The following is a 13,983-nucleotide window of genomic DNA, read 5'->3' as shown; positions in this document are numbered from 1 at the left end:
TTGATTTTCGTGGTCACAGATCAAAGGACAAGGTCGCCTTGACCTCGTCTTTCTTATTCTCATGACTGCAGTATCTCAAGCACACTCTTAGGGACATTTTTCAAAATTGGCACAAACGTCTGTTTTGATTCAAGGAGGAAGTGATTGGAATTTGGTAGTCATAGGTCAAAGGTTAAGGTCACTGTGACCTTGTCTTTGTCCTTCTCTCAAACGCGATGTCGCATGAACCCTTTTGGGGATTTTATTTTATTATTATTATTTTTTTTTTTTCAAATCTAGCACAAACACTACTTCTCACTGCAGTTTGTCGAGGTTCAAGAATACCAAAAATATGGGGACAGGAAGCAAAGTAAAACCCAAATAACACCAAATCACCAGCTCTGCCGTAGTGTTCATACGGACTCTGATATACGTGTGTCCACTACAGCGGTTAATGTTCAGAACCTGTTCGGCTCCTAGTTCATCTAGCTTGTGTTCTGTTTTACAGTCAAGTCCTTTAACAGCAGGTTCAGGTATTCAGAGACACACACACACACACACACACACACACACACACACACACACACACACACACACACACACACCTCCAGTCTGGATCAATTAGTGTTTCGGGGGAGCAGAGAACAATTAGCCAGCTGGCTTTTATGAAACAAAGCAATTAATGTTATGCTAATAAGTCAGATTTTTGAGCAATTCCAGATCATTTGCTAATCATTCACTAATTACTCTGACGACTCTTCAGCGTCATCAAATTATGAGTGATTAATGGGACAGATGTGGATATTTAACAAACTCCTCCGCAGCTCCACATCTGGACCACACCACACCCACTGACTTCCTGTTTTTTAATTTGGGACAAATTAAAATCCTGCTGCATGACAGTGACACGTCGGGCCTGTGGGAGCAGGTGGATTATAAACAACTAAATAACAACAACAATACCACCACTACTACTACTACTACTAATAATAATAAAACTTTATGTAGCACATTACAAACAAAGTGACAAAATGCTTTAAAAGGCAAAAAATAAATACATATTAAAAAATAAATGAAATTAAAAATAAAATCAAAAAGACAACTATGATAATTCAAAAAGAATTTTTAAAGTTATATAAAATTCAGCAAAAGGAGCTACATAGGAGAGTAAAAAAATAAAATTAAACAAGAAAATGAAAAAGATAAAATAAGCAACAGATAATTTTTTATAACAATGCAAATAATAAATATAATGCAACAACAACAGTAATAATGATAAACTTTATCTAGCACTTTTAAAGCACACCCCCTTAAATAAATGAATAATACACAAACAATGATAATTTAAAAATAGTCATACAAAATTGAGCGGAAGGAGCTACACATATAAGAAAGTAAATATCATGTAAAATAAAAAAATAAAACAACTTAAAATAATAAACTCTAATATTTAAGATGTAATAAAAAGAATAATAAAAAGATCAGATTTAATAATAATAATAACAATTATAATAAACTTTATTCATCAAACACTTAAAAAGTTACAAAGTGCTTTTAAGGACAATAAAAAATAAAATTAAAAAAATAAATGAAAAATGATTTATAAACAATGATTTAAAAACAGACAGAAGACAAATAGATTAAAAAATAAATAAATAAAATGAAAATTATCCAACATTGAATGAAATGAGCTACATGCATAAGAGAGTAAAATAAGTAAACAAGACCTTTAAATTATGTGAAACCATCTGACATTTACGTATCGAATAAACGTACAAACCCTGACCCCTGACCCTGCAGAACCTGAAGTTTTCTTCAGTATCACAGTGACCCAGTGAGAGTTGTCTGTACGTCCATGGGTTCACTGCAAACAGGAGCTGCTAACAGCTGATTGGGCATACTTTAAATGGTTTTGCCAAAATCTGTTGGTCATTTCATATAATGCGCAACACTAATAAGAGATACCTCATTACATGTGTTGTTTTGTCCAGCCAGTGGACTTAAACTAAACAAAAAGAAAAGACAAAGAGCAAAGCCGCAAATCTTCAAACTGAACAGATATTTTGGATTTCTCTAGATGATAGAGACAAATAATACTGTCAACTGGTTGAATAATAAGTTGTTTTAGTACAACTTGCAGTTATAAAGATCAGGTTTTAGAAGTTTATTTAAACAGTAAAACGAAGAATGAAGTTTGGTGTTTGGTCAAAGTCAGTTTGTGTCTGAATAACTGCAGGTTTTTGTACATTACTGCCTCGAAGATGTCTCCGTTGTGGTGAGAAATTAGAATTGAAAACCCCTCTTAACCCCATCTTAAACCCCTCCTCAGCTTCAGGTGGAGCTCCTCCATCCTGCTGAAAACAGGTGAAGGTGCTATTAAAAGGCAGCTGTTGTCTCCCTCAATTACAGCCCACGGAGCCCTGGCTGATTGGCATCCCGGCCGGCAAAGGTCACTGCTCCAAGCGGGGCAGCCGGGGGTTAATCACAGACCCTGTTTACGGCCTTCTCCCAAAAAACAGAAGCCCTGCTCATTACTCACATAGCTCAAACCCATGTACCTCCAGTCAGGAGCGCACAGAGGGAACATCTTCATTCATAATCTCGAATGTCTCTTCACCTCTATCGAAGTAAAATATAAAACAATAACCTGTAAACATTTGTCTTTGGGGAATCAGACAGCTGCTTTGTTTGACATGCAGTTTAGCAACAGCAGCAAAACTCGGTGGCTGTTTCCTGCGTTTGCTTTGGTGTGGACGTTTGGTGTTTTTGGTGCCTAAAATTATAATCAATTGTTACATTTACTTTGATAAGAATATCTTATTAAAGACACTCCAGCGTCCAGCTCAAGTGACTCCAAATACGTCCATAAATATATTTAGTAATCGCTTGTTGGCTAAACGTAACCACGTATGTTTGTTGGCTAAACGTAACCACGTGTGTTTGTTACCTAAACGTAACCACATATGTTTGTTGCCTAAACATAACCACGTATGTTTGTTGGCTAAACATAACCATGTGTGTTTGTTGCCTAAATGTAACCACGTATGTTTGTTGGCTAAAAGTAACCACGTATGTTTGTTGGCTAAACGTAACTACGTGTGTTTGCTGAACGTAACCACATGTATTTGTTGGCTAAACGTAACCACGTGTGTTTGTTGGCTAAACGTAATTACGTATGTTGTTGGCTAAAAGTAATTACATATGTTTGTTGGCTAAACATAATTACGTATGTTGTTGGCTAATCGTAATTACGTATGTTTGTTGGCTAAATGTAATTACATATGTTTGTTGACCAAACGTAATTACGTATGCTGTTGGCTAAACGTAATTACATATGTTTGTTGGCTAAATGTAATTACATATGTTTGTTGGCTAAACGTAATTACGTATGTTGTTGGCTAATCGTAATTACGTATGTTTGTTGGCTAAATGTAATTACATATGTTTGTTGACCAAACGTAATTACGTATGCTGTTGCCTAAACGTAATTACATATGTTTGTTGGCTAAATGTAGTTACATATGTTTGTTGGCTAAACGTAATTACATATGTTTGTTGGCTAAACGTAGTTACATATGTTTGTTGGCTAAATGTAGTTACATATGTTTGTTGGCTAAACGTAATTACGTATGTTTGTTGGCTAAAAGTAACCACGTGTGTTTGTTGGCTAAATGTAGTTACATATGTTTGTTGGCTAAACGTAATTACATATGTTTGTTGGCTAAACGTAGTTACATATGTTTGTTGGCTAAATGTAGTTACATATGTTTGTTGGCTAAACGTAATTACGTATGTTTGTTGGCTAAATGTAGTTACATATGTTTGTTGGCTAAACGTAGTTACATATGTTTGTTGGCTAAATGTAGTTACATATGTTTGTTGGCTAAACGTAATTACGTATGTTTGTTGGCTAAACGTAGTTACATATGTTTGTTGGCTAAACGTAATTACATATGTTTGTTGGCTAAACGTAATTACATATGTTTGTTGGCTAAATGTAGTTACATATGTTTGTTGGCTAAACGTAATTACGTATGTTTGTTGGCTAAATGTAGTTACATATGTTTGTTGGCTAAATGTAATTACATATGTTTGTTGGCTAAACGTAATTACATATGTTTGTTGGCTAAATGTAGTTACATATGTTTGTTGGCTAAATGTAGTTACATATGTTTGTTGGCTAAAAGTAACCACGTGTGTTTGTTGGCTAAACGTAATTACGTATGTTGTTGGCTAAACGTAATTAGGTATGTTTGTTGGCTAAACATAATTATGTATGTTTGTTGACCAAACGTAATTACGTATGTTGTTGGCTAATCGTAATTACGTATGTTTGTTGACCAAACGTAATTACGTATGCTGTTGGCTAAACGTAATTACATATGTTTGTTGGCTAAACGTAATTATGTATGTTTGTTGGCTAAAAGTAACCACGTGTGTTTGTTGGCTAAACGTAATTACGTATGTTGTTGGCTAAACGTAATTAGGTATGTTTGTTGGCTAAACATAATTACGTATGTTTGTTGACCAAACGTAATTACGTATGTTGTTGGCTAATCGTAATTACGTATGTTTGTTGACCAAACGTAATTACGTATGCTGTTGGCTAAACATAACCACGTGTGTTTGTTGGCTAAACATAATTACGTATGTTGTTGGCTAATCGTAATTAGGTATGTTTGTTGGCTAAACATAATTACGTATGTTGTTGGCTAATCGTAATTAGGTATGTTTGTTGGCTAAACGTAATTACGTATGCTGTTGGCTAAACGTAATTACATATGTTTGTTGGCTAAACATAACCACGTGTGTTTGTTGGTTAAACGTAATCACCCAGCCCAGCCTGTTTTGTGTTCTCCTAAAACCAAACACGTGCATTTGTTGTTGGAGGAAAAATAACTTCAATTTGCGTTCTTGTATCGACGTAGTGCTTTTATTTTGAAAGAGACTGTATGCAAACTGTATATTTCCTGTGAAAACAGAAGTGTATTTTGAAAATACATGAGGTCACAGTGAGGATGTGTTGGTTCAGCATTATGGGAAGTGTAGTTCCACAAATTAAAGTACAATTATCTACCAGGCAGAGAGGAGAGGGGAGACTTTGAGGAGGCTCATGAGGTTTGGAAATCTAAAAATGAAGACAGATGATTTGACGACGGTGTGACTGCATCGAGGAGCTCGTGGTTATAAAGCAGCAGGAGGAAACGTCCCTGAACCGAAGGCTACCACCATCAATCACTCTCACGGCGAAGGAGGAGAAACCCGGCTGCAGCCGCGGCACACAATGGAGGATATTTACTGTTTTATGGCTGCATGTTTGTGAGCTCTGATGAGGGGGGAATATTTAACAGGTCAGTACAGCGCTGTGTTCAACGTGACAGATATAGAGTGGGAGATTCCTCTGAGGGTTGGTCTCGGGGACTTGATGTCACTGCGGTGGACCAGGAGGGACCCTGACAGGCCTGCAGATAATAACTGTAAAAGCAGAGCTCAGAGGCGGATCATCGTCACAGAGACAGAGTGAATGTGTAATCACAATATGAATGCACATACATTTGAAAATGGCCCTCCAACCACTCTGTATGTAGACGGATACAAGAGGTGAATAAATTCAGCACATAGAAACAGAACTTCAGACATGATAGGAATTTATTTTCTTAATTATATTTTGGATTTTACTCAAAGGTCGACTCACCTCATCACAAACCGACGTTTGGTCATGGACTTTCCACGTCCACATAGCAGCCTACAGAGACAGACAGGAGGTCTGCGTCACTGTGACGTGGAGCTACATTACTGGGGAGGTGCACGTCAGGCTGTGGTGTCGTTTCAACACAGAAGTATAAATTCTGCCTAAGTTCAAACTATAAAACCTGCAGTTCTTTATTTTCATTCAGTGCACCAAGTGGCGACGCCTTGACGTCTCTTTGGTTTTATTGTTTGCCGTGTGTTTGACGTGAGCAGAGACGATAACAGACGGGTTATTAGAGATGCAGGGTTTGTTGTGTTTTCTAACCTCCGGAGTAAAATATTAGACTTTTAAAACCGCCCGAGAGCCAAACGCTGAACCTCCACCAGCCGTCATGATGCTCAGTGTGTGCCGGAGTTTCCCTTCAGGGATCAATAATGTTTCACTTGAATATGACACAGATACATACATTCATACAGATATGTATGTACAGGACATGTACGCAGGAAACAAAGGCGCTGAGAGGGCTTAGAACTGTGTGTGTGTGTGTGTGTGTGTGTGTGTGTGTGTGTGTGTGTGTGTGGTGCGTCCCCCTGGGACCACAACTGGAGCGTCTTCCTGCCCGCGGGCTTCTGTCTTTCTTGGTGTGAGAGAAGGGGAATAATTCGATTAACAATGAGGAGCAGAAAAAGGTGACAGAGTTTATTCCGCTCCGTGAGCCCACCTGGACAGGAACACAACGAAGACATCAGCCTCCTCTCACAGACCTGCAGTGATGATAATACTAACAGTGACCACCTCCTTCATAAACTTAATATTTTACATAATGTAGTTGCCCAGTTAGAGCTGAAGAGATGAATCACTTTGTTGATCAACAGAAAGAGATCAATCGTTAGTTTGTCTTTATACGACCAGTTTGCAGAAATGAATAGTTGAATTATTTTTCGTTTTACAACACAGGGTTGCCGACAAGCCAGTCGCCATAATAAATGTTGTCATTGTACGTTTCTATAAATCACGGATTGTAACGTTTCTACGTTATCATGTTGCGGATATGTTGTGGCCCATTTGCTGCTGGAAACAATGTGTCACACAAAAAAAGAACACTTTCGATGGGGCAGTCTGCTGGAAATGCAGTGATGTCTTACTAAAAAAAAACACACTTATGTCTTGCCTAAAACCATCCCCCTTTGTTTGACCATCCAATCACCACTGGGAATGCGGTGATGTCTTACTAAAAACCACCCACTTCCTGTGGCACAGTCACTGCTGGAAATGCAGCGATGTGCTGACAAAAAACACCCACTTTTGTTGGCATAACTACTGCTGGAAACACAGTGATGTCTTTCTAAAAACCACTCACTTTCTGTGGCACAATTGTCGCTGGAAATGCAGCGGTGTCTTGCCAAAAAATACTCACTTTTGATAGCCTAACTGACACAAGATGATCTGCTATAAATGCAGTGATGTCTTGCTGAAACCACACCTTTTCTGGGGCACAATCACTGCTGGAAACAGAAATCTGTTGACAGAAAAACATCCATTAACTGTAGCTTAACCTCCACTAGAAATGCAATGAGTTTTTGCAAAAAAACACCCACTTTCAGTCGCACAAATTCCGCCGGAAATGCAGCTGTGTCTTGCTTAAATCCACCCACTTTTTGTGGCAGCAATGTGCTGACAAAAACACCCATATTTGGTAGCACAGTTTTTGCTGGAAATTCAATGACGTCTTGCCTGAAACCATCCACTTTTGTTGGAACAATCACCACTGGAAATACGGTGATGTCTTACTAGAAACCACCCACTTTATGTGGCACAGTCACCGCTGGAAATGCAATGATGTGTTGACACAAAAGACCCACTTTCGGTAGCACAAGTGTGGCTGTAAATACAGTTATGTCTTGCTTAAAACCATCCACCTTTGTTCGAACAATCACCACTAGAAATGCAGTGATGTCTTACTAGAAACCACCCACTTTATATGGCACAGTCACTGCTGGAAATGCAGCGATGTGTCAGTAAAAAAGACACCCACTTTAAGGTAGCATAAGTGCCACTAGAAATGAAGCGTTGTCTTGTTTGAAACCACCTACTTTCTGTGGCACAGTCGCCACTGTTAAAGCAGTGACATCTTGCTAAAAAGTGAAACAACCAGTGCTGTAAATGCAGCAGTTTCTGGTAAATAACATCCACTTTAAGTAGCATAATTTTCCATGGGTGTTGCCATAAAATACTCACTTTTGGTAGCCTAACCAACACAAGATGGTCTGCTGGAAATGCAGCGGTGTCTTGCTTAAAACCACCCTCTTTCTGTGGCACTGGAAATGCAGCAATTTCTCACAAAAGACGGACCGGCGCAGCGCCTGTATCACTGCAGAAGTTGCAACAAACCGCCGATCCATCTCATGCTCCATTCTACCCTCACTCGTGACCCCAAAATACTTGAACTCCTTCGCTTGGGGCAGTGACTCTTCCAACCCAGAAGGAACAATCCACCGGTTTAAGGCAGAGAACCATGGCCTCCGATTTGGAGGTGCTGACTCATCCCAACTGCCCTGGGTCAGGCTGGAGGTCACGTTGCGATTACTTCCTCCCCCCAAATGCATCTTGAGATTCTGTCCATGAATATCCAGGAGGCCAACATCCACCAAAAATCTGTCAAACTTTATGACTTTATGACTGTAGGACATGTTATAGATGACTGATGAATCTTTTGCCACCTGGTTGTATATGAACGTGTGTTCTAGTACACAGTTGATCTAAAGCAGCAGAATACTGAGTGTCTTAGCTTCATAAATGACAAACAAAAACTTTAAATTAAAGTGTAGCGCGCGGGAAGTCGGTTTCACGAACAAACAGCAGCTAAAAGTTGAATGAATGTTCAGGTTCAGACACCTGAAGTGTGAAAGGAGACAGAGATGATTCAGAGCAGATCCCGTGACCTCATGATGGGGGGGTGGAGTCCTTTGGGAGCTCCTTTGGGAAGTGGGTCAACCGCTTGGCATGCTGGCTCGTTAGCATCGAGTGTAAACACACACACACACACACACACACACACACACACACACACACACACACACACACACACACACAGGCAGCTCAGCCCCTCTGGCTGTAATTGGCAACAATGAAAATTACACACAGGCTAATTAGCAGCTCCTTGGCACAGACAGGATGTACAAGTGTGAGTGTGTTGTACGCTCTCCTGAGTCCAGAAGATGCACACACACATTCGTCGCACTGCACACACTCGCTAACCTTAATCTGGTCCTGACTGTGATGTGACAGTTTCAGTTCTTTCGTCACTTCTTCATCTCTTTGTGACAGACGTGAGACGTGTAATATGTATTTCTATTTCAGAGTCTTTAGACTAAAACGCTGATTAGTTTTAGTCACAATTTCGTCATTTTTATCTTTCATAGAGTTAGTTGACGAAAAGTCATGACATTTAGTCGTCAACTTTAATGTTTTTTCCTCTTTAACCTAGTGCTGTCAAAGTTAATGCGTTAATAACACGTTAACGCAAATTCCTCTTAATGCCATTCGTTTTTTGATGCGTGATTAAAGCAGGATTTATACTTCTGCCTAAATGATGCCACAGCCTGACGTGCACCTCCCCAAAAATGTAACTACACATCACAGTGATGCAGACCTGTCTGTTTGTGTGTGCTGAAACCATTTCCCTCAGTGGAAACAAAGCTTTGATTTACTACAGACAGTTGTTTTGTCAGTGAACCTTGTGAGTTGTAATGGAGCTGAACTTTGTAATGTTACCTTTGTTCAATGTTGCCGTTGTCCCTGGTTTCATATGAGGTAGAGGAAAAAGCCCACTAGCCGCTAGGCTAATTTATACAATGTAAAGTGCCATAGGTTTGTGCTAAAAACATTAGCATGTTGTATTTGTGGGGAAAATGTGTCCAGCATGCTGCAAGTTGTAGTGAAGCTGATTTGTGGCGATGAATAATCAAGTGGGCGTTTGTGCCAAAGTTATGGAAATTCTCTGTTTACAAGAATGTGACGTACATACGAACTGATGGATGGAAAACCCCAAAACATAACACCTCAGACCTTCACCAGTGTGCAGTTCCTGTATTGCTCTGCTGACGAATAACTGAGCACATTTATTCGAGTACAATCTGAGGTACTTTTACTTAATCTGAGTGTTTATATCTCATGCCATTTTCTACTTCTACTGCACCACACTGCAGACGGAAATATCATACTTTTTACCCCTCTGTCATTATTTATTACACTTAAGTCACTCGTTCTTTTACAAACAGCTGAAGATATAAAAGCGCAGCTGAAAAAATTAGTCGATCACTTTAGAGAATAAATTGACAGATATTTTGATAACTGTTTATTTTTCATGTAAAAACGTTTCATGGTTGGTTTCAGCCTCTCCAATATGAGGACTCGCTGCTTTACTTTTTTTATTATTTAATTTTATTTAATTAATTAAAAACTTTCCCGTATTGAGTACCTTTACTTTTGATACATAAATACATTTCCCTGATTGTACTTTAACATTTTAAAGGCGCTGTATGTAAGAATGTGGCCAAAACAGTTACTGCACTCAAATTCAAAATACTGCCGCGAGTCATCCCCCCCTCCCCCCCCACAGATTCGAGGTTGCTGGACAGCGGCACGCTGGAGACTGATTTGTTTGCCCACGGGCCGCGTCCTTGATCTTTGGTTTTCCAGCGGACCGTTTGAGCAAGTCCGGCTTCTCTGCTGCTAACGCTGCTGCCAGGATACAGCTGAGGAGGAGCCGGCTGCTAATGCTATGTACCGGGATTTACGAGTATTTGCTTTAGATTTCTTACATATAGCTCCTTTAACTTCAATAACATTTTCAGTACCAGAGTTTAATTATGAGTATTTTTACACTGTGGTGTCAGTACTTATGCTACAGTAGGAAAAGGAGGACTTTTACTTTTCTTTTTTTTTACTAATTCAGTAAAACATGCAGGGCTTTTTCTTACACTGTGGTATTTATACACTGTGGTATTAGCACATTTACTTCATTAAAAAATACTTAAGTAAAAAAAAGTTCATTATTATTATTATTAAAAGTTTATTACTTAAGTAAAAAAAAAAAGTTATTAGCCCTTTTACGCTTTACTTTAATTTTTTTTTAAACTTAAATAACAAATGTTACAAGTGGGGTTTTTTTTGTTTTTTTAAGTACTTTGGTATAAGTACTTAAGTAAAAAATGCAGAACTGCAGAAAATGTACTTGTACTAAAGTGTTGTTTTTACCTAAGTAAAAACTGCATATTTTTACTTTCACTTAAGTTTACTAAAGTAAAAAAAATAATTATTTCTTATATTGAAGTATTTCTAAATTGTGGTAGTAGTACTTTTGTTTCAGTAAGAAGCAGGTGAAGTATGTTTTACTTACTTTACAGAATCTTTACTTGTACTTAAGTGTCTTTACACTATGGCATTAGTACTTCTACTTTAGTAACAAAAACAACTTTTTTTCTTATATTAAAGTATTTTTATACTGTGGTAGTAGCCATTTTAACTTACGTAAAAAAAAAAACAGGACTTTTACTTTTACAGAGTTTTATTCTGCAATAGTTTTATGAACAAAATGAAAATAAAAACAAAAACCTTTCTGATATTAAAGTACTTTTACTCTGTGGTACTAGTACTTTACTACAGTAAAAAACAACAACAGTACCTTTACTTGTAACAGAGTATTTTTGTGTGTGGTTTTAGTACTTTCTAAGTAAGTACTTGGTCCTCCACTGCTGCTGACACAGTTTCTACACTGATCTCACTTTTTGTTTATTTCCCAGTAAGACCAGTACAGACTCTCTGGTGCATGATGTCTTTACTTTGTTTAATGGCTCAGAATGTTCGGAGCATCTGACTTATTTTTTCTCTTAACAGAATATTAAGAGGGAATGTTGCTGCATGAGGCCGACATATTGAGCAGCACTTGTATCTGTGTGTGTGTGTGTGTGTGTGTTTAAACCATCTGAGGAGGTCACCTGAGTCCCTCTCATAACTGCAGGCCATATCTTGTCGTCTTTGTTAGTTTTGGCAGCTGCTGCCTGCTGGTGTCTCTCTGCAACATGTGCAGAGTACAACATTAAAGAGGAGATGCCGCCCTCAGGTGGCTACAAGGACAAATTGCACATCTGCGTGTAAAGCCAAAGTGGTTTTGATTATTAGACTTAGTGTTTTTTACCTTATAGTGTCACGTCAGCAGCTGACAGGAACTATCTGTTTTTCATTAGAAGGATCTTTCTTTGAATTTTTTCTTTTTCTTTGATGTGTTCGTTGATTTTTTGTTTTTCTTCTTTGATCTTTAATTTTTTGTTTTTCTTTATTTCTTTGATATTTTTCTTTTTCTTCTTCTTCTTTTTTGTTCTGTTTTCCTTTTGTCTTTCTTTAGATATTGTCTTTTCTTTCTAATTTAATTTTTTTATTTTACTTTCTTTCGTTGATTTTTCTTTTTTGTTTGAATTTTTCTATCTTTAAAAAATTACTTCTTTCTTTGAATCTCTTACTTTCTTTTTTCTTTGTAACTTTGTTAAAGGACGTGCTATACTATGACGTCAATGATCTAAAAAAAAAACCCTAATCTAGAAATGTAAGGTAAGAGCAGGTTAGCAGCCATCACAAAGTAGAAGCTTCATGTTCACGCGTCATCACATCATCGCAGTCTGAAAAAAAATCATAGTATAGCATGTCGTCCAAAATCATGAAAAAAAGTCATACTTCAGTATGTGGTCCAAAATCATGAAAAAAAGTCATAGTTTAGTATGTGGTCCAAAATCATGAAAAAAAGTCATACTTCAGTATGTGGTCCAAAATCATGAAAAAAAGTCATAGTTTAGTATGTGGTCCAAAATCATGAAAAAAGTCATACTTTAGTATGTGGTCCAAAATCATCAAAAAAAGTCATACTTCAGTATGTGGTCCAAAATCATGAAAAAAAGTCATACTTCAGTATGTGGTCCAAAATCATGAAAAAAAGTCATAGTATAGTATGTGGTCCAAAATCATGAAAAAAAGTCATACTTCAGTATGTGGTCCAAAATCTTGAAAAAAAGTCATAGTATAGTATGTGGTCCAAAATCATGAAAAAAAGTCATAGTATAGTATGTGGTCCAAAATCATGAAAAAAAGTCATAGTTTAGTATGTGGTCCCAAATCTTGAAAAATAGTCATAGTATAGTATGTCGTCCAAAATCATGAAAAAAAGTCATAGTATAGTATGTGGTCCAAAATCATGAAAAAAAGTCATACTTCAGTATGTGGTCCAAAATCATGAAAAAAGTCATAGTATAGTATGTGGTCCAAAATCATGAAAAAAAGTCATAGTATAGTATGTGGTCCAAAATCATGAAAAAAAGTCATACTTCAGTATGTGGTCCAAAATCTTGAAAAAAAGTCATAGTATAGTATGTCGTCCAAAATCATGAAAAAAAGTCATAGTATAGTATGTGGTCCAAAATCATGAAAAAAAGTCATACTTCAGTATGTGGTCCAAAATCATGAAAAAAAGTCATACTTCAGTATGTGGTCCAAAATCATGAAAAAAAGTCATACTTCAGTATGTGGTCCAAAATCATGAAAAAAAGTCATACTTCAGTATGTGGTCCAAAATCATGAAAAAAAGTCATACTTCAGTATGTGGTCCAAAATCTTGCAAAAAGTCATAGTATAGTATGTGGTCCAAAACCATGAAAAACGTGAAAGTATAGCATGTTGTCTGAAATCATGAAAAAACGTCATAGTTTAGTATGTGGTCCAAAATCATGAAAAAAAGTCATACTTCAGTATGTGGTCCAAAATCTTGCAAAAAGTCATAGTATAGTATGTGGTCCAAAATCATGAAAAAAAGTCATACTTCAGTATGTGGTCCAAAATCTTGCAAAAAGTCATAGTATAGTATGTGGTCCAAAATCATGAAAAAAAGTCATAGTATAGTATGTGGTCCAAAACCATGAAAAACGTGAAAGTATAGCATGTTTTCTGAAATCATGAAAAAACGTCATAGTTTAGTATGTGGTCCAAAATCATGAAAAAAAGTCATACTTCAGTATGTGGTCCAAAATCTTGCAAAAAGTCATAGTATAGTATGTGGTCCAAAATCATGAAAAAAAGTCATACTTCAGTATGTGGTCCAAAATCTTGAAAAAAAGTCATAGTATAGTATGTGGTCCAAAATCAAGAAAAAAAGTCATACTTCAGTATGTGGTCCAAAATCTTGAAAAAAAGTCATAGTTTAGTATGTGGTCCCAAATCTTGAAAAAAAGTCATAGTATAGTATGTGGTCCAAAATCATGAAAAAA

This window comes from Epinephelus fuscoguttatus, linkage group LG24, assembly GCF_011397635.1.
Source record: "Epinephelus fuscoguttatus linkage group LG24, E.fuscoguttatus.final_Chr_v1".
In the NCBI taxonomy this organism is placed as follows: domain Eukaryota; kingdom Metazoa; phylum Chordata; class Actinopteri; order Perciformes; family Serranidae; genus Epinephelus; species Epinephelus fuscoguttatus.
This window is presented reverse-complemented; position numbering follows the sequence as displayed.